Source organism: Eurosta solidaginis, chromosome 4 (genome assembly GCF_040869045.1).
Source record: "Eurosta solidaginis isolate ZX-2024a chromosome 4, ASM4086904v1, whole genome shotgun sequence".
Lineage (NCBI taxonomy): Eukaryota > Metazoa > Arthropoda > Insecta > Diptera > Tephritidae > Eurosta > Eurosta solidaginis.
In genome coordinates this window covers 7,263,359-7,290,823 of record NC_090322.1, presented here as the reverse complement: position 1 = coordinate 7,290,823, position 27,465 = coordinate 7,263,359, and the positions used below count along the sequence as shown (strand labels likewise).

At 36.5% G+C, this 27,465-nt stretch overlaps 1 protein-coding gene across 1 annotated transcript in view; it reads left to right on the top strand.

Moving 5' to 3' along the window:
• LOC137248921 (uncharacterized) overlaps positions 1-27,465 on the top strand; it is a 350,579-nt gene that overhangs the window by 158,071 nt on the left and 165,043 nt on the right. Inside the window, exon 4 of the mRNA XM_067779904.1 lies at positions 5,586-5,632. The gene's annotated coding sequence lies outside the window, so the exon portion shown is untranslated. The remainder of the gene's footprint in view (positions 1-5,585; positions 5,633-27,465) is intronic.

The following is a 27,465-nucleotide window of genomic DNA, read 5'->3' as shown; positions in this document are numbered from 1 at the left end:
TCTGCGTGTAAAAACTATGACTACGAATTACGTATTTCAAAGATATATGAAGTAAACGTAACTATTTGATGAAACTTGATGAATTTTGAAGCTTCTATCCGTAAAAAAGGGGCAAAAATGACAGTTTGTATGAAGTATATAATATATATACCACCGATCTCTATGATTTTTTAGACAACAATATATGCTATATACGTAAGCATTTGGTGAAATTTGAAGCTTCTAGCTGTTAAAACGGGGCAGAAATTGCGCAAAGTTTCTTATCTGAACAATCGGTTGTATGAGATATATACTATGTATACACCCGATCTCAATGATTTTTTCAGACGTCAATATATGCTATACACGTAAGCATTTGGTGAAATTTGAAGCTTCTAGCTGTTAAAATGGGGCCGAAATCGCAAAAAAAAAAATATATATTGTAACGAATTTGCTGCAAATCCTCTTATTTGCAACCCTCTGCTAAGTTCGTATCGCTAAACTGTTGAATAAATAACTCCAATATGTAATAATGCAAAATGGCCTTTATTCAAGTACTTCACAATAACACTTATACTTTGCAACGAATAGCTTGCTCAATAACCAAACTGATTTACAGCTCAAATGAAACTCTACTATAGCTCGCTAGATAGCGCTTAATCCAAATCTCAAATCAAACTGAATTACATTTTACTCGCTTGTGCCGCTTTTACAGTTTACGCTGCATACATCTAGGCTCTTCTATTTCCAGAACTTACCAACTATTTCGAGTGTTTATAGTTCTCATATAGTTTCTACAAAGAGTATATATTTGTTAAGAGGCGTCACTCGATACTTTGTTGTTGCCAAAGCAACCCTGTCATGTCGAATGTGATTCTCAAGGAAGTTTTGTTTAGTTTTTTTTAATTGAATCCTATATAGTTATGCGGTAAAGTGACTTTGCATAATTACGATTTTTGGAAAGAGAATTAATTAATTAATTTAATACAATCAGTAAAATAAACACAAATAACCCACGAAAATGTATAGAAGGTGTTTTTATAAATACATCTGATAAAAAAAACCAACGAATACCTTGAGAAAACATCGAGTAATTTGATTTGGCAACAACAAAAGTATCGAGTGACGCCTCTTGACAAATATATACTCTTTGGTTTCTACTTGTTTACAATTTTCTACTTTTCAGCGTCTCTCAGATGTATGTGAGTTTGTAGTTTACAGTCTCTCGCACACACATAGGCGTATAAGTAAATGCATCTGTGTGTGACATCTCTCGGCTGCCTTATATATGTGTATACATGATTTGATTATTGACGTGAACATCGCTTAGCATCGCCTTAGTGATGGTATAGCTTAGGGATGCTAATATCCGTGACAATATATACTATATATATACTATATATACCATCATATATATATTATATATATCACCGATCTCTATGATTTTTTGACACAACAATATATACTATATACGTAAGCAATCGGTGAAATTTGAAGGCTTATAGCTGTTAAAATGGGGTAGAAATTGCGAAAAGTTTCTTATCTGAACAATCGGTTGTATGAGATATATACTATATATACAACCGCTCTCTATGATTTTTTCAGACAACAATATATGCCATATACGTAAGCGTTCGGTGAAATTTGAAGCTTCTAGCTGTTAAAATGGGGCTAAAATTACGAAAATATATATATATACTATATATACCACCATATATATACTATATATACCACCGATCTGTATGATTTTTTCAGACAACAATATATGCTATATACGTAAGCATTCGTTGAAATTTGAAGCCTCTAGCTCTTAAAATAGGGCATTAATTACGAAAAGTTTCTTATCTGAACAATCGGTTGTGGGGGATATATACTATATATACGACCGATCTCATCAATTTTTTCAGGCAACAATATGTGCAATATACGAAAGTATATGGTGAAGTTTGAAGCTTCAATCTGTTAAATTGAGTAAGATATTACAAAAATCCTCTTTTTCTGAAAAATCGGTTGTATGGAGGATATATGCTATAGTGGTCCGATCCGGCCGGTTCCGACAAATGTCTAATCGGACACCCAAATACACCTGCTCACCAAATTTTATCAATATATCTCAAAAATTGAGGGACTAGTTTGCATACAAACAGACAGACGGACAGACGGACAGACAGAGAGACGGACGTGGCTAAATCAACTCAGCTCTTCATTCTGATTATTTCGGTATACTTAATGGTGGGTCTATCTATTTTCCTTTAAGGACTTACAATTTTGGGTTTGTGACGAAATTAATATACCATTTCATTTTCATGAAAGGTATAAAAATTAAGGAGCAAATAAAATTGATGATAATGGAAATGACGAGCTAAAATAAAAGATAGCCAAAAAAGATCAATAACGCAGCAAAAATTACGTAATGCGGCAAAACATTTAAGCATGCACATTCCATAAAAAACGAAATACCAGCTAATATAGCATAACACAATACAAAATAGCATAACACTACATAATATAACAAAGAAAAAACAACATAACATAACAAAGTATAGTTTATCATAACAAAATATATAATCATAACATAACATAACACAATATATTACAACATAACATAGCATAACTTGACATAACATATCGTGGCACAATGTGACATAACATATCATAAAATAATATAACATAACCTAACATAAAATAACATAACATAATACTACATAAAATACTATAAACACAAAATAAGACAATAAAGCTAGTTAAATCGGAAAGAAAAGTTCAAAGCATAAGATAATATATAAAAACATGAAATAACAAAACATAAAATAACATAGGAAAATTAAATATTAAAACTACGAGCTAGAGTAATAAATAACCTGACATAAACTTCACCAGGTCATGCGCATTGTTAATAGATGGATGGTTGATTACGGCCTTCAGCTGGTATCAGCAAAAACATAGAAACCATCTTTACTAAAAGACGTATCTCCACTATTACTAAAATTTCGGAAAGCAATATATGGCAACGAAGCGGAAGCGAGTATAGCTGCTGTTGCCATAAAGGGGTGAGAAGAACCAGTTTCACGCTGGCTGGGATAGTCGAACGATAGCACTGTAGGAACGCAGACCAGGAAGCTAATTACTGAACTAAACCCATGGTTGAGGCGACCATACGGAGAGGTCGACTTTTGCCTAACTCAATTTCTTACCATACACAGTTACGTCCGCAAAAATCTCCACAATAAGAAAGGTTGAAACCTCGAACTGCCTGTACTGTACAAAATTAGACGATGTACGCCACACATTCTTCAAATGTGATCACTTCGCCGAATAGCTAGCGAGGGTAGATGGTATACGTGGCGATCTATCCCCTGGCAGTGTCATCAGTACCATGACCAAAGCGACAGATGTGATAGGGTCAGCACATGCATATGTTAGGCATATACTTCTCATGGAGCTCACGTAGCGCGCACTCATACTCGAAGTTATGCTAAACGCAGTTATATGTACAGGAATTGGGATGTGGGAAGTTAGGATTAGGTGGGTAGCCCTCTATGGAAGAAGGTAGTCCTACAGTCGGAAAATCTCGCAGTGAGGCATATATATTTCGCTCAGTGCATGAAGCATTTTCACCTTCCAAGGAACTAAAAAAAAATAAAAAATGCCCTGACTCTGCAAACCTCATAAAAGAATATCTCTTCATTAACGCCTCTTTCAAAGTCGTTTGAAAGTTTCTTGCACTCGATCACATGCAGATTAGTTAGATACTCTTTACTAAAGCTAATGATCCGTTGTGCAACCTTTATTAGTTAGATGTTGTGAATAAAACAAAAACAAAAAAAAAAAGAAATAGCAATAACAATAAACAGAACAACAACAATTAAAACAGCACTATTTTAGCTAAGAACTTTTTACGCTAAAATATTTTCTTGTCTACCAAACAAACTTATTTTTGGGAAATAATTATGTTAACAAGGAACTACAAAACAAAGCGGAATTAGAAACCACACGTGGTTCTCGTCTCTCGCGCCTACATAAATTATTAGATAATTAAATAAACTAATGTTTTTACATAAAACTAGAATACAAGTCTAATAAAATGAACTATTAACACCCACATATGTTTTGGTTCACATACTTAATTTATTTAAAGGCACCATGGCATAAGTACAGGGTGATTCGTATACTGATTACTTTAATAGGTGTTTCGGTTCACATACTTACGCTCATAATCATAAGCAAATAAAATTGGCTCTTATAATTCAAAATTTTTACGGAAATCTCATTTTAAAATACTTTCTAACCTTTTATATTTTTTATGAATATAGCGTTAATTTATTCAAAGGTGCCTTAAAAAAATGCATGGTGGTCCAAGTACTGACTTTTTTAATGTGAAAAAGTTAAAGTCATAAATATTTAAGAGCAATTATTCGTCATCATTTATCAATTATTTTTGGAAGACGAGCCGATTTCAATATTGTACCATCTTCAGTACACTTTTTTCGTTTAATAAGGATGATGGAACTAAAGATGGCACAAAATTGAAACTGGTTTGTTTTCAAACGAAAATTAAAAAAAATTTATAATTATTTTCCGCAGTGGGTGCAGATAGAACTTGTCTTATTTTGGGCACAAATTCACAAAATTATTGTCAAACTCGGACTCGGCCTGTTTTTAAAGTCTGTTTCAAATGTTTCCAGACTACAACGATTGTTTTTTAGCGATATATTCATCAGTTATTTGTTTAAGTGAAAGCTCCGTATATTTAACTTGCATTTGATAGAAAAATAAATGAGCCACCCTTTACATGCTTATTTACACTTATGCGTGTGCTCAATATGATGTCTTCCACATCTATGCCAAGTACATTTAGGCCTGCCTTCAGTTCGTTATATACTGCTTATTTCAATTATCTCGTTGCTCTGCTCCAGCTTTGTCTCTACACTCTTGGCAACAGCATAGACAGCTTTGTCTGCCCATGCCTGTCAGCTTGTTTTAGTTGCTTTTGCTATTATATCTCTATTGAGCTGTGTGCTAATTTGGCATTTATTAGAAATAGAAAAAAATACGCAATAAAGCTTTGAGTGTAAATCATTCAAGCGACACACAACATGCAGGAAGCAGCCTTCCCACCCTTCTTAGTTTTCGCTTTTATTTTTCTCATTTTATTAACGCTTATGTTGTTTTATATTTCATGCTGTTCTAATGCGGCTTTGATTAAGAAATTTCTGAAATCTTATACTACCTTGACTCATCTTATTTTCATCCCCACTTCCTCTTCTCCTTCTTCCCATTCCTACTCCTCTTTGTATTGTTACCACATAATTTCATGCTGAATTAAGCAATCGTAATTAAGTTATAATTACAACAAACTATTTTCCAATATGCATATCAAATTCATAGTGTAATATAATTCTAAATTATATTAGTCTCATTTTATTAAACTCACCTAAGTTTAGTTAAGCGATCAGTTTTTTTTTTTAATTTTTTAAATGAGTATATCGAGATACTGAATTTAAATACTTTAAAAAATAAACTTAAAGCAGCTCTTATATAAGATTCTTATTTTAGCTTATCCGTTTAAAATAATCTAATTTTTTCCTTTTTATTCTTTTTTACAGCTCCAGTCCTCGAGCCGATAAGATACCTTGGCGCGCAGACGCTTAACGTAAGTTTTTTAATCATTTTCTGTAAATGTGCTATTTACACAAGCTGAGATAACCAAGCAAGTTAAATGTATCTAAGTGCAAGAACTTTCCAATAGTTTTATATCTATAGCTTAACTAACTTTGAACTTAAATCCAGCTGACGTTTTTTGTTGTGTACAAAACCACACTGGTACCTCGTCCCTTAAGCTCTTCGAGGTAGGCAGATACCTGTATTTGTGACTGAGCTCCCCCTAAACGCGGACCGCGGAAAATTTTTTTGTTTCACGGATAATTCACGGCAAATTCGTGTGCAAGAATTATTTTCCTAGCTGGCCTCTAAGGCGGTTTTCTTATTTTCTGAAATATGGCCACGGCAAATTTGTTTGTTTCACGGATAAATTACGACAAATTCACGGCAATTTTCCCAATAGGTAATTTTTTTCCACGTAAAAGTTGTCTTGCCAACTACAGAGAGGTAAATTTAGGTGAGGGAGGTAGAGGGAGTGGAAGTGGGAGTGGGAATGGGGAAAGGAGTCGGAACTGGGAGTGGTAGTGCGATTAGGAGAGGAAGTAGAAGCTAGAATAGGGGTTTAGCGAGAGTAAGAGTGGGTGTAAGAGTTAGAGTGAGAGTTGAAGTGGGATAAAGAGTGTTAGTGCGAGCGGTAGTTGGTGTGGGAATGGGTGCGGAGGACGATAAATGGAATAAGGGTTGAACAAGAACAAGAAGAAAAATGGAAGATGAGGTAGACGAAAAAGGGATAGAGAAGAAAAGGGAAGCAGGGCTTACTTTTGAAGTGTAGGCAAACCAGTTTTCGTGCAGAAAAAATCTCCGGCTACTTACCACTGTTATAATCTTTTATTGAAACTCTGAAGAAAGAGCGATGCTTTTTAAGGGGCATTAGAAATGTGTGCGTAGTAAAGTGATGTTGGAGTGACTGTTTAAGAAGTGAATGTAAAAAAACAGCTTCTGGCGACCAAGCAGGGACCGCAAAGTAGAAAATCAAAGTTCGCGTGACTCTTCTAAAAACTTTGCGTAAAAAAGAACAGCTCCTGGCGACTGAGCAGGGACGAAAGAAATAGGTAAACCTTGATAAAAGCGACATAAAAAATATGTATATAGTAAAGTGAAGTTCGATTGACTGTTTGAGCCGCTGGCGAACGAAAAGGAACGTAAGAGGGTGGTAACCGATATAAGAGGTAAACCTTGATAAAAGGAACATAGGAAGTATGTGTATAATGAAATTCAATGACTGTCTCAGAACTCATAGTGGGAAGAACAGCTCCAGGCGACCGAGTAGGGACGTAAAAAGGAAAAAATCTTTCAAAAGAAAAAAATTTAATTCATATGTGAGTTCATGGCGAATTGTTTTAAAAAACTCTATGTTTGCGCCAAACCACAACTTCTGGATATGTTAATGTCAAAACAAATATTTCACACTTTAACACTAGCGCTTCATCATCTTCTCTCCATCCCCATACCTTTCGCAGAAGTCAAACTAATTGTCGTACAGCAGAATCGCATGCACTAGGAAGCAACATCCGACTCACTTTTCTGTGCATGACTGCACTCTGAAACACCTGACAGTTTCACTCTCATTATATTTATTTAAATTAATAAAATTTTATTTTCCATTTAATTTATACCAGAACCACATTTAAACCCGTTTCAAAATTTTGCTAAAAAATTTAAGAATTTTCAATCTTGCACGTCATATAGCATTTGTAAAGCACCGCAAAAACGCAAAATTCGATCTAACCTCAAAATTTAACACGCGGCTCGCATGTTTGCCTTAACATACTGCGTCGGTATTAATTAAAGCTTTAACAAAAAAAACTATTTACTTAATAAGCATACAATTAAAAGTGGCTAATTATCACACTTCAACACCACAAAATCGTAAAATAGACAAAGAGTAAATAAAATACTAATAACTGGCAACATTTTATTATACCCAATTGGGTATAGATGGCAATACAGTGCAGCAAGGCAGGCAGTTAAACTGATATGCAACCCTGTGAAAACAAAGGCGTGCAATTAAAATTTTGCAATCGCAATTCAATGCGTGGCGACGTAAATAAAATTGATAGAACAGATAGAATGTGTTTGAGAGCGCGAGAGAGAGAGTGGGGTTGGAGAAATGGGCGTATGTATAGGTTAGACCAGATTGGTGGGGTGAAAAAAATTTTTTTTTGATTTATGCGTCTGAATAGAGAAATGCATGAGGTGCGCCATCTCAATGCTGCACTTTTTCACTAAGCACTGAGTTCAGACTCTACCTGGTAAGAGAAAGGGTAAGCTATTGTGAAGCAAGTCGTTAGGTCTATGAGAGGTCAAACTTACTCAGACCCGAGTCCATACGTTAGCTGTTAGTGAAGTGGTAAGGTATGCCTCTGTGCACAGCACATCGACTGAAGCAAAATAGTAAAAACCTGTGCTGAATAGTGTTCGTCTAACATTTAGATATCTAAGGATCTATCCATAAACTTCTGACTAACTCATTGTCACTGGTCACGTCCCTGGAAAAATATAGTGAGAAGTGTTAGCTGCGTGCACCGATAAACAGAATTTGCAACGTTTGTGCAGGAATTGTGAAATGTTTCCGGTTGAAAGCTGCAAAAAGCATCACATTTACACTACGGCAACCGGCATAAAGTTAGTTTGGCGTCCACGCGCGGTCACTTACTAACTCACACCGTAACACAAACAAAGTTGCACTTGAGCGGCGAGTATTTAAGTTGCACACTGTAAATGCCACACTTAAATTGCAGATAAACAAAATAAAATCCCCTTGCGATAAAATGAGCGAGTGACCCAAAATGACGCGCAATGCAAATGAAATGAATGCCGTTGTGCTGTGGCGCGCAACACTGCACCTATAGCTGTAAGCCGGGCGTGCGTGCAGGCAGCGGACACAGTAAAATAAGTGTAAATTTCAAATTAAGCCAAATCACGCATGGGTTACTTCAACCCCAAAACATACACGCAGTGGAGCAGGCATGCCACATTTTAAAAAGCGTGCAAGAGTAAGCGGTGACGAGAGTGTTAAGGGTGGTGTGCGATATCCTCATAGAGCAGCATGAGGCTCAAAACTTTCCTAGAATGATTTGTTAGTAACTTAAATTCGCGCGCGAATACCGTGCACCGCACAGAGCTCATCTCTACAGAAAACACAGAACCTTTGGTGCATTTACTGTTAACACGCGCTTTGTGTGCAAGTTTGCGGTTGGTGCAATTGTTATTGTTTGTTGGCATTTCTCTGCTTTTTCATCAGGGACCATGGTAGCGACCACGGCAGGGTGTGCGCGCATCAATGGTACGACAAGTAATCGCATTACTACTGCTGCTGCTGTGTGCATGAAATACTCGGACTTAAATGGAATTTGTGCTCCACAACAACTATTGTTTGATTTTGTGTTCTTGTTTATTTTTGCGTTTTTTGTTTTTCTCCACTTGTTCGTTTGTTTGTAAGTTATCGCTAGTTTTCATTAGGTTTTAGAACAAGTGATTGCTAATGCATTTAGCTCGTTTAGTGGATACTTTAAGGGGAGTGCAAGATATTTAATAGTAAAATATATTGAAACTAGCAAGAGGTGAAAAGCGAAGATGAGATATTATTACGGTCAATAATATCTTAGACCAGCGGAGAAAGCATTTTAAGGGTAGATAACGAATGGCTCTTGGAAACATGGTTGCCACAGCATGTTTTCATTTGGGACCAAAATTCGTCACAAAAAAGGACCAAATCTCAAAGAAATGGACCAAATTTTGTATTCTTTAATTAGCTTACAAAAATTCGGCAATTCAAAAATGTGTCCAATTCGTTGTAAAATCTTTAGTTTCAGGTTCGGGTAAAGTACAATGTCACTCACACTTTCATTTTAACAAAAATCTTTATATAAATATATCTTTTAACGAAAAACCTCGAAGAAAATCTATGCCGAAATCCAAACTAGTTTAGTTTTATTTACATAAAATTTTTATTTTTAAACTAAATTTCTCCAGATCTAGGTTGTATCAATTTTATCATAAAATCAGCCCTAAAAGTTGAAAATGGTTTCCTATGGCCGAAAATTCAATTTTTTTCATGATACGCCAATTTAATTCTTTACTCTTCCACTTACCAATACTCCCTCACTCTTCAATTTTACCATCTATGGCCTAGATTTAGTAAGTGCGAGTTTCGAAATGTACACTTTTTTTCCATATAATTTGTTTTAGAGAAAAATATATATTTCAAAACTGACATTTATTGAATCCAGTAGCAGCCCTCAGATTAACCATTGAAAAGTCTTAAAAGTGTGAACTGTGTAGTGATGAAATTTTGATCATATTTAACTAGGTACGAGCAATTAGTTAACAATGTTATCATTAAAGTTTCTGGTGTTCTGCTCTCCAATGGGAATAATTTCGCACAAAGCATTTATATCAGATCTACGTTAAGCATTTGTAAAGTAATCGCTTCCAAAATATATTTCTGCCTTACTTCCAATAAAAATATTAATATTGATTATTGTACGTATACTGAAATTTTATAAATATCCAATATTTTGATATAACCATTGTACCTATAGTTACTCAAAACTTGCTTCATATTGATGGTATAATATCGATAGACAAACTTTTTGACAGTGATATGGCAGAAACGACATTAACTTCCAGACACAAAGTTAGAACAAAAGGAAGGCACTTTTTAAAGTGAGCCAACGGGTAAAATTAATGTCTCGTATCTTGCGAGGCTTAACACCACAATAGTATTGGAATTCCTTAAACTCATTAATTTGCTTTCGCCTGTGTGAGAAAAATTTAAATATCGACATCCCAAACGAAAAGTAACACTTTCAAAATTTTTGCATAGGAGATCTTTGGAAACATCTTTTAGAGTCACTTTTTTGACACGTTTTTGCCTCACAAACTCTCAATATCTATAGGTATGCTTGCACGCATAACTTGAACACAAATTAAGGGAGTGGCAAGTGCACTTCAATTCCAAAATGGCTTCATTAATGGCAAAACACCGTCAAACTTTTTTGAGGCGCACGAGCATTTGCAATATTTTGTTTTAAGCTCAAATAGTGACAAAAATTTATCACAAAAAGTGTTTGTTAACCGAGCGAAATATCTAGCCAGCAAAGCAGGATTTTCTGATTGGCCGATGCTTTCATCAACAATTAATGAAAATTCGTTTGCTTCAAGATCCAAAACTTTTCTAAACTATCTGCTAGGTGAAGTGCCATTGTTCTGCGACACGTTAATGACAGCAATTTTTTCGTAAGGAATCCATTGAGGTAAATTGAAAAAATGGACCAGCGGACCAAGTGGGGTTGGAAACGACCATTTTTGGTCCAAATGGGCCAAAGTGGCAACCGTGCTTGGAAATGAAGCAACAAAGTTGTTAAATGGTAAGAGAGCTCTCTCTCTCACAACTTCTCTTTAACGATCTCTGTTGTTTGCATTAGTGAGAGCTTGTCAAAAACTTGAGAGGGTCGTCATTTCATAGCAGTATTGTGCAGAATCGATTCACACGGATTGCTTCGCTATTTCGTGTATAAGATGTGCTAGTCGTCGCTGAATAAAGTTGTGCTTTTTCGTTCATTTCAGGGATTCGGTTCTTTCGTTCGTTTTGTGATGAACGAACAAGTTGTTCTTTTTGTTCATTAGTTCCTTTTTTTTCAAGCAAATTTGTTCACTGCTGCTCACAGTCACGAAAATAGTCAACAAGTATAGACGTGGGTGTGTATGCAGCAATGCTTTGTGTAGGTATATTCAAATGTGTTATGAATAAATAAGTTAATATACTGTAACGAATTTACTTGCAAATCCTCTTATTTGCCCTTTTGCTAAGTTCGTATCACTAAACTGTTGAACAAATAACTCCAATATTGAGTAATGGAAAAATGACCTTTATTAAAGTACTTCACAATAACACTTATACTTTGCAACTAGCTGGCTTAATAACCAAACTGATAGCTTAAATGAAACTGATTTTCAAAATAATACTGCTATGACTCGCTAGATAGCGTCTTAATCGAACTGCTTGATAGCTGAAATCAAACTGAATTCCAGCGCCTCTACATTTGCTGCCTTTTATAGTCTCTGATTTCAACGATCGCATCTTCTAGGCGCTTCCGAATCTTGGATGGAACACCTTTCCGCCGGTGAGGGTTGTATAACAGTACCAAATCTCCCTCCAAGAAACCTTCCGAATTTTTGTTCTCATTGTACCTGCGTTTCATCTTACTACTCATTATTCTTGATTGTTCCCTCGCACTCTGTTGTTTGGCCAATGAACTTCTTCGCAGAGCTTGCACTTGACGGATTGACTTTGCATCATCATTATCGTCTGGACGTTTCACAACAGTAGTGCGCGCTGGCTTGAAACCATCCTTGCATTCTTTCTGAAAAATTCTTTCAGTCGTTTTAGTGCGTCCATTACGGTTTGTCGATGCCGGTCCTTTTCTCGCAGGTACTTTTAATTTCGCTTTATTTTGCCCATTCGATCCATCAACCTTTTCTTTTGACTTTCGTGGCCTTTGTCGAGTCTTCTCCACCATTACTCGATTACTACTGAACCGTTTCTCCAACTTGAAGTTAAGTGGTATATCCTGGTTCTCATAACGCATCACCCTTCTCTGCATATCGATCTTGATATCATGGTCAACCAAGAAGTCCATCCCAATATGACTTCCACAACGAGTTTGTGTAGAACCGTGACCTTTCCAATCAAGACTTCACATATCACTTCTCCCTATACTTGGTTATACTCGCCAGTGACCGTACGCAACCTTGCTCCAGGTAACGGTTTTACTCTCCTGTTGACCAAGTCAGATCGGATCAAGGAATGAGATGCGCCCGTCTCTACAGTCAGTACACGCTCCTTGCCATCCACATTCCCTCTGACGGTAAGACTCCTCGATTTTCTACCAATTTGCAACACAGATATCACAGAGCATTCAATAGCTGGATCTGGCTCTCGATCTCTACCTCTTACTCGCTCTTGCTCATCTCCTTCAGCTTTGCGTTAACGGCCACCCACATTGTTGGAGCTGTTAGGGTTGGTGTTGCAATAACGCGTAATATGCCCTGGCTTTCCACACTTAAAGCATTTTACTGCATCATTATTCTTCTGCTGCGTACCCTTCAATGCTTCCAAAATTGTGTCTACCCAGTCTGGCCTTTCCACTTCCACGCGATGAGCTTTGTATGCGGGCTTACTCAAAAGCGACGCTGTTTCTTGAGTCAGTGCATGGGATAGCGTTTCTGCGAATGTAGGTTTGGGGTTTGCATATGTCGCTCGCTTCGTTTCTATGTCCAGTATGCCATTTATAAAACTCTGGATTTTTACCCTCTCGGTGTACTCCACGGGTGCGTCCGCATTTGCCAAATGTACCAACCTTTCAACATCCGAGGCAAATTCCTGCAAAGTGTCATTCGCTTTTTGGTGACGGTTTTGCAACTCAATTTGGAATATCTGTTTTCTATGCTCGCTTCCATAAAGTCTCTCTACAGCGGCCATCAATGCTTCATAGCTGTTCTGTTCGTACTCTGGAATAGTCTGGAAGATTTCGGCAGGTGGTCCTTTCAATGCTACGAAGAGTGCAGCAACTTTATCTTCAGCATTCCAGTTGTTCACTGTTGCGGTCTTCTCAAACTGTAGCTTAAAGACCTGGAAAGGAACAGACCCGTCAAAGGATGGTTTTTTTACCTTTGGATTACTCGCTGAAACAGCTGGGCGATTTAGTTGTAACTGCTCCATACGACCCTTCAAATCATCGACTTCTGCCTGACATTGAGCGATTTTTGCACATCAGCGATTTGTAACATCAAAGCTGGAACCCTTACTTCCTGTGCTTCTAACTGTGAAGACATTTGTACCACCTGCAATGATAAGCGCTCCTCTTGTTCTTCAATCTTGGATGTTATGCGTGTCTCCTGCGATTCCAGTTGGGATGCCATATATGTCTTCTGTTCTTCCAGTTGAGTTTTCATCTTGGATGCAATCTGTGTCGACATTTCTGACATACGCGTTTCTTGTGCTTCAATCTTCGATGTTATTCGTGTCTCTTGGGATTCCATCTGTGATGCCATATATGTTTTCTGTTTTTCCAGTTGAGATGATACTGTCGATGTTTGAGCAGATATTGCAGCCAAAATCATGTTCAAGTCTGTGCTCGTAACTGTCTGCGATGTTTCGTTTTTCTCTTCAATTTTTGTTGTTGTCTCGTCCCCATCAGGATAAAAGACATACTCGTCCACATCAATTCCTTCTGCTTCCATTGCCTCTCGTAGCCGTGCCTGAAGTTCAAGTTTAACGCCGCTTGTATTCAATCCACGGCTCTCCAACTCCTTCAGTTGCTGGATCTTCAATTCACTGAACTTTGCCATGTCCTTGTTGTCCTCTGGAATTTATTCAACAATTCCTCTTCTGACACCAATTGTAACGAATTTACTTGCAAATCCTCTTATTTGCCCTTTTGCTAAGTTCGTATCACTAAACTGTTGAATAAATAACTCCAATATTGAATAATGGAAAAATGGCCTTTATTAAAATACTTCACAATAACACTTTGCAACTAGCTGGCTTAATAACCAAACTGATAGCTTAAATGAAACTGACTTTCAAAATAATACTGCTATGGCTCGCTAGATAGCGTCTTAATCGAACTGCTTGATAGCTGAAATCAAACTGAATTCCAGCGCCTCTACATTTGCTGCCTTTTATACTATCTAATTTCAACGTTCGCATCTTCTACGCGCTTCCAGAATCTATTAGTTGCCATCAGCTCTCAAACTTCTCAGCTGTAACTACAATTGCACGATTTTATAGCTTCTCTCATTGCATACTTTCAGGAGTATCTCAGATATATACATGTGTTTGTGCATTGACTCCGCTGCTCGTATACTTATATGGTACATATGTGTAGACGCAATTATTGTTTCGTTTATGTAGATACATAATGATTGAATTATTGATGTGAATTCACGTCACTGCTTAGCATCGGCCTAGAGATAGCAGCACCCCTTAGTTTTGCTAATATTCGTAATAATATGTACATATACTAGAAGACCCGGCAGACGTTTTCCTGCCCTAAATTTGGGCTATCTGCATAGATTTTAATAAGATTTTTCTGTCTGACTCTGCCCTCCCCCCCTCTTCACTTTTTCCTAATCCTTTTATTCACTCCTCCCTCCGTCTTTTTCGGTTCATCTATCTCCATCTTCGTCTCATTCTATCTCTTTCTCAATCTCCTTCTCTCTTTTCTCTCCTCTGAATTTCTTCTCATTCTTCTGCATCCCTTATTGCCTGTCCCAGAGGGTGGTATGTATTTTATTCCAGGCCCAGTCCCGCTCCGAGTCTCAGTCCCAGTCCTAGTCCTAATCCCAGTCCCAGTCCGTCTCTGGATAATATATTACTCTGTACTAAAGCACTCATCAACAGCCTTCATTTGATATCCATATTGTATAAACAATGTCTAGGCATTCACTGGCCCACGTTTCGGCCTATATCTCGGGACCCTAGTCACCCACTCAGAACCCCCCCCCCCCCTCCACCCTCTCGACGGGCCTGGTGATGTGCTATACTTGATATCATTCGCTATAATATTTTTTATTGATAAGCACGTTGTTTAATTAAACACCAACCAATTACATGGAAGTATATCCGCACCCCTGAAAAGGTGCGTTCCGGTGCGTATACGTAACATTTTATTATTACGTATAAACAAATAGAAAAATTTGCAATAAAATAATATTGCGATTATAAACTGAGATATAACCTACCCTATATTTCAAGTAGGATCAAATTACACACGGGATGTAAAACAAATTCAAAATCGGTTCAGTAGTTTAGGAGTCCATTGGCTCCAAACATAGTGACACGTGATTTTTATATATTAAGATGTATAATTAACTTCAAAAAAAGTTACAAATTTCGGAAGATCCAGGAAGTTGATAGAGTACAGACTCAAATTTTAAATATGAACTTTTCAAGTTTAATAAATGTAATAATTAGTTTCTTACAAAACAGGTTTTTCATAAATAGGTAGTCCACACATATGTAATGGTAAAATGACCCAAGTCATCTTTTCAATGACACATATGGCAACACTATAACTTTCATTACTAACATGTCATTGTGAATACTAAGAGGAATAGGAAATATATACATAAATAAGTATTCAGCCATCGTAAGGCTGTAAGGGAGAAAGAATAAGATATATATGTGGGGTGAAATATGAAAATGTCGATTGGCAATAGTGTCCTCGCCATTTTCATATTTTAGCACCATCATTCCATATTTGTGCGGCTACGTGCTTGGACGTGAATTTTTAGAACTTCGGTAATTAAAGTGTATTTAAGCTCAATTATAATTACAGTTTAAAGTAATAATTAAATAAAGCAGTTACAATCGGCCGAAGAGTTTTTCCTTTAAGAATGGGCACCAGTGCAACGATATGGAGGCGGCGACCTCCACGAGGGTAGGATTTAATCCCACATAACCACGGGTGAGTTTTTAGCTCGGCTAGCGAAGCCGGGCGCAATACATATCTTTTTGTAGCAGTGCCACACATATTTTTAGTGTAAGTGGCATCAACCACATTCGTGCTGACTGTGAATTTCTACGTATGTATGTAAATATGAATTTACAATGTTCGCGAACGAGAAGAGAAAAAGAATAACATTAGATAAAACGAACTAAAAGAACAAATAGAACCGAAATCGTAGATCTAGTTCACTTGTTCAGTTGAGAGACCCGGTTAATTGAACAAGTTCTGAACGAAACGACCCAACTCTATCGCTGAACAAGCGGAGTAGCTACATCGGAGCGGACTATTTTTTATTTATGCATTTCGAAATAAAATAAAATACAAAGAAAAGCTCAAGCGCATAATCTTAAGCTTTTTAATGCTAGCATTACATTTTGTTTTAATTATTTGGTACTCTCATGTAGTAAAAATATATTTTCAAAGCATATTTACTAAATATTTTTTGAATGTTAGCAAACAATTCACCTTGCTTCTTTGCTAGTTTATCAGCGATTAAGCCACTTCTACTACGGTCATAATACTCTTACTAACACAGTTTCAGTTCTATAGAGCCCTGTTGTAAAGGAAAATCTTTCGCGAGAAAAGAATGTCGCTAGGACAAATTTAACTTGTACACTCCCCAACTCGAATTCGAAACCGTATTATGTAAGTTGCTATATCAACACTTTGAGTAAAATATCTTAAATTAAATATTATTGTTATTTTTTACATGGTACCATTTTCGCACTTCAATTACTATAATGTAGTCGTTTCAATTACAATCATTAAAATTAGAACTAACGTACTGGTAACATCAGAATGTGCGAAGTAAATCTAACTAAAAGTCACCGCACGGTAGAAAATATTTTTAAATTTTTTTTGCGTATTTAAAGCGGCAGCTTCTTTACCAAATATTAAGTTTCAATTTCAAATAATTATGGCAGACAAAGAAAACTGAAAAAAAAAACATAGTCTACTGTTACACTGCCTCACCAAATATTTAAATGTAGTTCATTCGTCAGTTATGGTAGCCGTGGTGCCCATATTGTGCCATCAGATTTACTTGTGAATAAGCTCTGCTGCAACACACACGCCATAGTGACAGAAAACTAACTACAAAACAAAGACTTTTCAATGCGTTGGTTTGGCCACTACTGGCATAGAGTGCGGAACTGGGAGAATGAGACAAATAGAGAGCATGTAATTCAACGAAATGGAGATAATGTTGCCTTAGTGCAAGTTTAGGTGTCAATGCTGTAAAAAATACTTGAGCCGACATTAACTTGGCCTTGCCTTTACTCCAAAAGCTTAGTACAGTGTTGCCAGGAAAAAAATTTCTTTGGGGCTAGAATCTAGAAAAAAGGGCTAGAAAGAGCTCAATTTCTTCAAGAAAGTCCAAAACCTGTTGCCAAAAGAGCTAGAAGTATATGTATATTTTTCAATGTAAGATTTTACATTTATTTCAATTCAAACTTAAACAAAGTTATAAAAAAGGCACAGTAAACAAACAACAAAAAAATAAGGTACAATAGCGGTACATAAATAATACTGTTTTTATAGTTCATTTTATATTTTTTAACAACAAAAATACGTTTTATTTTTTAACTTTTGTTTTGCCATTTGGCGGTAAGGTATCATTAAAAAGTAAGAAGTATTTTTCACACTACTACAATGACGGCACGGCTATAGGTTCCCCAAAAATACGACTTGCCAAAATGTTGGCCGATGAAAATTAATTTAAATTTTTTCTAATTTTTTTATTAAATTGTAACATCCACCGGGTGGTCGAATCACCATTAAAATACACGTGCGATATTCAAGTTTATGTTGGGAGGAGATATGTTTGAGGGGCCTTAGACTTCAAAATCTATAATTTCGTCCTCAGAAGATGAATTATTATTATTGCTACATTCATAAATATTTTTTGTGTTCATTACTTTTAAGAGGTCGTTGTTTATTTTAAAGTCATGACAGCATTTATTCAGCCGTTTAAGACCACTTCTTATTGTCAGAAGCGAAATCAGCATAACTAAATTCATTTGGTTTCTGTGTTTGCTTTTAATTAAACTCATGTTTGAAAACGTTTTTCCACTCCAGCATTACTTATTGGCACAAAAGAAATGTAAGCACAAACTCGACAAGCTCTTGGAAATGGTTTTCATTTAACGCGTTCTTAAACTGTTTAACCTCAAACCAAAAACTTAAAGTTGAAGTCACATTTGTCCAATTTTGGAGACAGATATTCTTCCACTGCACTTCTAACCTAGTTATTTCATCAGTGCTATACTTGTTTTTTTCATTTGTGTAATATGAAAAAAATTGAGGTTTCACAATTCTCAATGTGTTTTCAACTGAAAAGAAATCTATTTTGTTAAGCGTTTCTATATTTTGCAACGATTGCCGCCTTAATTGCACTATTAATTTAAGAAGTCGCGACATATATTACGTATCTTTCTTTCAATAAATTCGTCTACATATTTATCTTCTTTTTTAGTTCGTATATATTCTTCAAAGGTATAATGAAAATAAAGCACGGGAGACAAAAATTTATTATAATCTGAAGTTAAAGGGTCGAAACTCTTTGAAGGTGACACTATGCTGTTGTACATGCTGGAAAAGCAAATGTACAACCTCACGACACAGTTTATCGATTAAAGTTTTTGTTATCAGTTGAGTACGGAGTTGCAACATTATACGTAACGAAACAAATAAAACAAAACTTCGACACACATAAAATACATTACAAATTTCACAATACGTATTGCCGAAATAGATTTTGAGCCAAAAAGGGGCAAACATTTAGAAAGGGCCAAAAAAAGAGCTAGGAGCTAAACCGGAATTTTTGGAGCTAAACGCAAATAAAATAATTTAAAAAAAATTTTTAAGTTAAACGGTTTTATTGAAAACAATACTTACATGAAGTAATAATAATAAGAAAAGCTAGAAAATAATTAGGTAGGTCCTAAGTACTAGTCATCACACTCCTTATCAATCTATGGCGTTGATCAGAAAATTAAATAAAAGCGTTGGGCGCGTGAAATTTCTAAAAATGTGAGGCGTAGCATAACCTGATTAAGGTTCAGTTGGTCTTATATATGATCAATAGAAATTTTACGCGTCCAACGCTTTTATTTAATTGTCTGATCAACGCCATAGATTGATAAAGACTGTGATAACTAGTACCTAGGACCTACCTAATTATTTTCTAGATTTTCTTATTATTATTACTTCATGTAAGTGTTGCTTTCAATAAAACCGTTTAACTTAAAATTTTTTTTTTAATTATTTTATTTTCAAGTTTTTAGTCTTTATTTAATTGCCTATTATTTCTCATTCTATTTAGTTCATTTAGTGACTCATTATAACAAGGACTCTTTCCTGACAATTTGTTACAACCTAAGTCCTCAATACATAATCCTTCCAAAGACTTTACTCGACTCTGCGCCACGTATGCTTGTCCCTCCTCCAACTCCGAAATATTTTGATGTCACTTCTACCGGACTGTATGCAATATTTGTTGCAAATATGAGCCAAATCGGGCATCATAGGCCGCTTTCTATACATGTATGTATTATGTGTTCCAAACATGAGCCAAATCGGACCACAAATACAATTTTTGTGAATATCTAGATCCTTGCGCCACCTAGCGGCAATCTTTTTTCATAAGTCGCTTTTTATTCTTGCATGTATTATGTGTTCTAAATGTGAAACAAATCGGGCCACAAATACGATTTTTGTGAATATCTCGATCCATGCGCCACCTAGCAGCGATTTTTTTCATAGGTCGATTTTTATTCTTGCATGTATTATATGTTCCAAATATGAGCCAAATCGGACCACAAATACGATTTTTGTGAATATCTCGGTCCTTGCGCCACCTAGCGGGTTTTTCATAGGTCGACTTTTATTCTTGCATGTATTATGTGTTCAAAATATGAGCCAAATCGGACCATAAATACGATTTTTGTGAATATCTCGGTCCTTGCGCCACCTAGCGGCGATTTTTTTCATAGGTCGATTTTTATTCTTGCATGTATTATGTGTTCCAAATATGAGCCAAATCGGACCACAAATACGATTTTTGTGAATAGCTCGGTCCTTGCGCCACCTAGCGGCGGTTTTTTTCATAGGTCGCTATCTATTCTTGTATGTATTCTGGGTTCCAAATATAAGACAAATCGGACCACAAATACGATTTTTGCTATTTTTTGATAGTTCGCTTTCTATTCTTGTATGTATTATATGTTCCAAATATGGACCAAATCGGACCACAAATACAATTTTTGTGAATATCTCGATCCTTGCGCCACCTAGCGGCGATTTTTTGATAGGTCGCTTTCTATTCTTGTATGTATTATGTGTTCCAAACATGAGCCAAATCGGACCACAAATACAATTTTTGTGAATATCTCGATCCTTGCAACACCTAGCGGCGATTTTTTTTTCATAAGTCGCTTTTTATTCTTGCATGTATTATGTATTCCAAATATGAGCCAAATCGGGCCACAAATACGATTTTTGTGAATATCTCGATCCATGCGCCACCTGGCGGCGATTTTTTGATAGGTCGCTTTCTATTCTTGTATGTATTATGTGTTCCAAACATGAGCCAAATCGGACCACAAATACAATTTTTGTGAATATCTCGATCCTTGCAACACCTAGCGGCGATTTTTTTTCCATAAGTCGCTTTTTATTCTTGCATGTATTATGTATTCCAAATATGAGCCAAATCGGGCCACAAATACGATTTTTGTGAATATCTCGGTCCTTGCGCCACCTAGCGGCGATTTTTTTCTTATTATTGCATTGTCATCGGGTTCTGAACTATATTCCAAGTTTCAAACTTGTAGCTTATCGGGAAGTTACTTAAATTTCAATTACAAAATTCGTTCACAACAGCCGTGCATGCGGCCGTGCGGCCTGCCTGTCAAGTCAAGCTAAATAAAACCGTTTAAAAAAGGGCTAGATCTGGCTCCAAAAGCACCAAAAAAATGACAACACTGGCCTAATAAGATTGTTATTAATGTATTGACACTCTTAAGTATCTTTTACCACAGCTGAAGTGGCGATGAGTTTATCATGAGTGCTAGGTCTAAAAAGTCTTATAATAACATAAACAAAACACTAACGAATATTTAAATGACTTTTTTTGAGGCGTATAAATTTAAATATTTTAAAATGATATGAATCTCAAGGTTAACACTACAATCTGCACACTTGTTGCGTTTAACAGCTCTCTCACCTACTGTCAAACACAATAGCAAGGGAAAGAGAGAGAACGAGCAGTGATAGTGGCGGCACGCACGCACAATATAAAATAATCACCGTACCGCGGGTTAGGTTAAGTTGAACTGGACGTTCCGTGAAGACCTCACATAGACTTAATGAGTCCATCCTGTCACCAGAGGTTGGGCTAGAGACCAAACTGAAAAACTCTACCAAAACCCAGGACCTATGTTATTAAATATATCCGTGCTCTTAGCAAAGAGTAGATCCTTGCTGCTTCTAGATCTGATAGCTGGAGTGCTAGACTGTCGACGTGCTCGGTCGTTTCCTCCTTCAACCCGCACTTCCTACATCTGCTATCATTAACTAGCTCTAAATTGAAAGCATATTATGGCAGAATTTAGTGCCCAGTCAGAATATCCGTCATGAGCCTACAGTCATCTCTTTTACATGATAAGAGTAACTTTGATGCGCCCTTTAACCCTTTCGACCCGACATTCGCACAGCAATGGTGGAATCAAAATTTTCATTGGAGTTGGTTATTTAGGCGATATTTATTATACCAATCAAAGAAAATCTGAAGTGCAATAAGAGGGTGGCGTAGGGGGTGGTGGTAAACCATTGTACCATCCGGGATGTTATCTGGTACAACTATGTACAAACCGTCCGGTAAAACGACTTTTTTAAATTAATAATAACTTACACAAAAATGTTAATATGACATATATTGAACAATATTTTATTGAAGAGCATTTTCGTCAAAAATATTGTTATACATAAAATTCACGTATGAAATGGAGCAAACCACATTTTACAAAGCGGCACTTGACATTCCTGACATATTGTCTTAATGCGAGTCTGAATTTTTTGAGAACTGCAGTTGGTACACCGCCGTCGTGTAGGACCTTAAACAGGAAGATGCATTGCCTTACGTGAGGAGGTTTGTGGCAGTCGTCCAGGCTTTAGTGATCGGCGGACGGAAGTGGTTTCTGAGCCTTCGTTGATCAATTCCTCAGATAAGGTAACTAAAAATGTTTTGAATGGCATCTTGTTTCGGTTGATTATGGCTACCATCATTATCAAACGATAAAATACCTTCATCCACCACTTATCCGATTTCCTATCGTATTCGTAAAGCCCAGACATTTGATCAGCCAAATCGATTTGGACATGGTACTGGAATTTTTTCTCCTGTTTTCAAGGTTTTTGTCACACTCGCTACAGTAGCTACGTGAAAATTGCTCAGTACCAATACTTCTTTAGCGTCTTGCTATTTTGCGCACAACAGTCCAGTTGATGTGCATTTGAACTCCGTTTCAACTCTCTTCAGTTTTTTCCAGAGAACTTAGGCATATCTTTTCTGGTATGTTATCTGCTATTGTGCAATTGCGAGGTTCATAAACATATTTTTTCGGTACGAAATTCTCATCGGGAGTATTCCATATAATATTAGTGTTTGATGCGACGGGTTTTGAAGCAATTTTATCTCTTGATTCTTCGTTATCACTGCTAGAGCTTGATACAACAGCAGCCTCATTTTCCTCGTTTGCGGACTTTTCGTTACCACTGGAACTAGTGCAATCACTTGGTATGAAATTGTCGGAGCTCCCTATTGAAAAGTCTTCATGTTCTAGAATTTTTCGGATATCTTCAGGGTCCATTTTCTGGGGGAATAATAAATTTTAGTACTTACAGCACTATTGGTACCCATATGTACCACCATACCGGACGACTGGTACAGATAGGTACCATATGTTAAAATAAGCGTAAAAATATATGTTTTTAATAAATACTTACGTTCGAAATTGTGAACACCTTTAAAACTTGTATCCTTATTTGTTTTAAATATTTTTGGCGCTTTTAGCACTGAATATTATAGAAAAACCTTGAAAAAACTAACTTCGCACTTAAATTTTACTGCTCTTCAATGCACAGAAAACGATCTAGTAAAAACAAATAACAACCATTGTAACGGGACTTGTTAGTATGTATTTAGAAGAGAACATATATGGTCAGGGCAGTAGTACAACTCAAAAGAATTTAATTGAAAAGTTTTAGAGACGTTTGAAGTTCAGGGGGTACACATACGTACCGTCCGGGTCGAAAGGGTTAAGCTATCTCATCATTTCATTTCACATTCATCAATCATTTTCATTCCCATCTATTTCCATATGTCCCGGGATTCAATATAGAGGTATGCTTCGGCCTATCTAGATTTTTTCCAGAGATCTCTTACACTCTAACATACTTTTAGATGTTGTGCTTTACGAGGTTATTACCTTATTTGGTGATTGGCTGTCAACATAAAAGTTGACGTGGCTGTGGTGTAAAGTATATTCTACCAGTGTTTCTACTGCTTTGGCTATGGCTACCACTTCCGCCTGAAAAACACCACAGTGATCTGGCAGCTTGTAAGATCTGTTTATTTCCAGATCAGCACGGTATGCAACAGACCCTACTCCTTCCATTACTTCGGAACCATCGGTGTGCAAGTGTGTCGCCTTGTCCGCCTTTTAGACACAGTTGCGCCAACCATCCACCTCTATTGTTGCTCTAAGAACCTCTTCGAAGTATAGTTACGGAATATGGTAGTTTGTTCGTCCAGTGTTTAATGACGCTATACTAATATGGCCGTATGGTCTGCGCTGAAGCTGCCCCGAGACATTGAGCCTTGTTGCAGTTGTTAACGCTATGTTCCTAGCCACCAGGTCTACAGATTGAATGTGCAGAATAGCACACAGTGCAAATGCCGGGATTATTTTCAGGGCTCCAGCATTGATAACCTGCATATCATCTATAATTTTTCGAGGTAGGCTCTTTTTTGTGGGGCTGTTCACCAAGCAAGAACTCCATAGTATAGGATAGACTTTATAATTGCTGTAAATACCCAGTGAGAGCGAGAGGACGTTGGATCCCACGTACACCCAGTATTCTCTTATATGCACACATTTCTGTCGAGGCCTTTTTCACTCTCTTTCCCAGGTTCCAGAGCTTGCACGACAACTTACCGTGTAGAATGATTCCTTAGGGATCTCCTGCAGGGTCACCCCTCCTAGATAAGGCCTGGTCTGATTTGGAACCTTGTCGTCATCATCAATTGGCGCGAGCGATTTTGAGCCAGTTCAAGTCTTCCTTCACCTGCCTCTCCCAAATCAGTGGAGAGAAACTGCAAAAAGCTAAATCTAGTTAACCTCAGTCAAGTTTTGTATTTGACAAAGGAAATTAATAGCTAAAAGCTATCAGCGTCAAAGTGGTCTAACCCACAACTTCCCTTTGGTTCTGTTCTGGTGTCAATACCTATTCATATTCTGAACTTTCAATATAGCAGAGTGTTAAGCCGAGGTGGCTTAAATTGTAGGTCGGATTTAAACTGAATATAGGATTTTTTTGTTGGGTTGAGTTTACACCACTTTTACTTTGATATTCTCATATGGTATTAAACCATTAATTTTTAATTTCCGCCATCACGATTTAGCGTCATTTATAAAGCCACATCCTCTATGACGGAAAACTTTGTTAGAAGGGTTGTCTAACTGTTTATTCTATAAATAATATAAGATAGCATTGATATAAACGTCAAATGACCTTCAAACAACATTAATAAATAATAAAAAATTATGGTTAGGCAATAATTCAATAAAAATGTATGTCTTGAGGCTAATAGCATTTAACCAATAATATTTTTTTTAATCTTTTTTTTTAATAGTCAGCATTAAGCTTTCTATTTTTAGTGCTTATTAAAATTTACTTTGTCTGTCTAGTTTTATATTAAACTGAGCGCATAACGACCAAAATAGATTTACAATCAATTTTAGAACTCAATGGGTTAGTTATTTATTTACAATTTTTCAAAAATGATATAAATTCAAGTTTGAAATTTTTTATTTTTGTTAATAAGTGCTTCTTTGTAGTAGCGCTCACTTAAATTAATAAATAAAATGCAGTTACAGCATTTTTCAAAAAAGTTAGCTTATTGGTATTTACATACTCTAACTAGAGTTAAGCACTTCCTGCCGCACCACCAGCGTTGAGCTATGTAGAGTTTACATTGGCAAGTGCATAAAAAGCAAATACAATGTTTAATAAACATTTTTAAGTAAATATTTTTTATTTGTTAAATGTGGTTAATTGTCAATGTCAGCGCCTTGTGTAAGTTTACTATTGATTAGCCATAGACAGTCAGCGTGTAATTCATCAGCAGCTGTGTAATTCATCAATAAATCTAACTGCGATCAACGAGAATGTGCTTTGCATAATAAAATTACTTATATTATGCGATTGAATGTGCGAAACTTCATAAAATTAAATAATCTTAATTGTTTAAGTGTTATGAGGCTTGAGCTACAAAGAAGTGCACCTATTAACTAATACCGACTTTAAAAATATCGACAATCCAAATCCAAAGCGCTTGAGTCAGTATTTCAAAAAATGTTAATATACACCTAGAATCGCAAGAATATCTTCATTTCTTTTCAAAACCTTAGAAAAACTTCTAGAACATTATATCAGGGGATCGATTGATTGAGGGAAGATCAAGCGAGACTGCGTTACACTCCTTAGTATCTGCCATTATTTGGCCACTTGACCTCAAATAATATACATTGTTGTAGTTTTTGTTTTTAGGATGTTCCTTTAATAATATTCCGCTGAAAACAATTCTCTTCCACCTTAACGAGTCTGGGAGTCGACGCACAAATAGTTGAGTTCACATATAAACTGCGTACCCTTAAAAAGATTAAACTGGTTGTGAGTACGATGCTCAGACTGATAAATAGGGGCACCTGGAAGAAGGTGGTGCTTGTGTTAGGGTGTTGAACTTGAGACAACTAGGTTAGGTTAGGTTAAACTGGCCAGGCCATGAGCACTTCACATAGAATTAATGAGTCCGTAGTGTTACCAGAAGTTTATTTAACGACCAAACTGAAAAACCCTATCAAACGTCATATGTTATAAATAACTCCGTCCTCTTCGCAAATACTAGAAACTTTCTAGGACTTATACCACTTGCTGCTTCTGACAGCTGTATCACTACCAATAGCTGTAGTCTTAGCCTGGTAAGCGCATGGCAGAGGCACAAAACTTGCTCGATCGTTTGCTCCTCAAACCGGCACTTCCTACATTTGCTATACCTGACCAAGCCTAATTTAAAGGTATGTGACGCCAGAAGGCAGTGTCCAGTCAGAATACCCGTCATGAGTATACAGTCCTCTCTTTTAAATGATAGAAGCAACTTTATTAGTCTAAGGTTGTAGGACCTACACATAATACTCGACACTCTACAGCCACGCGCTTGAGCCCACGCCTTTCCCGCATGTTCGATCATGTGCTCTTTTCGCCTTCTCTTAATCTAACCCAATCCAATAGGGACGTCTACGGAGTATGCCTCAAGGGATGCACCCTTTTTAGCTTGTTCATCTGATTCCCATCTATTCCCATATGCCCGTTTAAGTCCACAACGAATTAACGTCTCATTTATTATTCCCACTTAACTTCGAGCAAAACTTGGTGCACTGCTCCCAACTCTGGTTTTGCGGCGGTATAAAATATACAAATTAGGAGTTTGGAAACAGATAAAACTAAATAGTGTTTATTCATTAAAAACACAAACAGATAAAACTAATTAGTGTAGCTTTTGTGCTTTTCTGTGTTTATTCATTAAAAATACAAACATTATATCACATAGCCTTTCTCAAATCAATAGCACAATTAAGCTGTGCAAATATATAAACAATTCACAAGCAATTTTTCTTTTGAAAACAGCCAAATATTTGATGTGAGCCCATTTCCTGAATCTAGAAGTTTCTACTTATTTTTTATTCACACAATCCACTAATGTATAAATAACCCCCACAAAACTTATCTTGATTTACTTAATATTTTACTACCGTCTGAAAAAGTTAGATTATCTAAAATGAAGTTACGAAATAATTTCGCGCTTCTGTTGGTCGCGGTTAGCTTCCTTTTCACCTACACGAATGCGGAATTTCGCACTGGAGGTGGCAGTTCTAGCAATTCTGTAAATAAAAAGGATACATCATATGTGGTGGCAATATTTGAAGACGAAAAATATATTTGCGTTGGATCATTGATCACTTTGGAA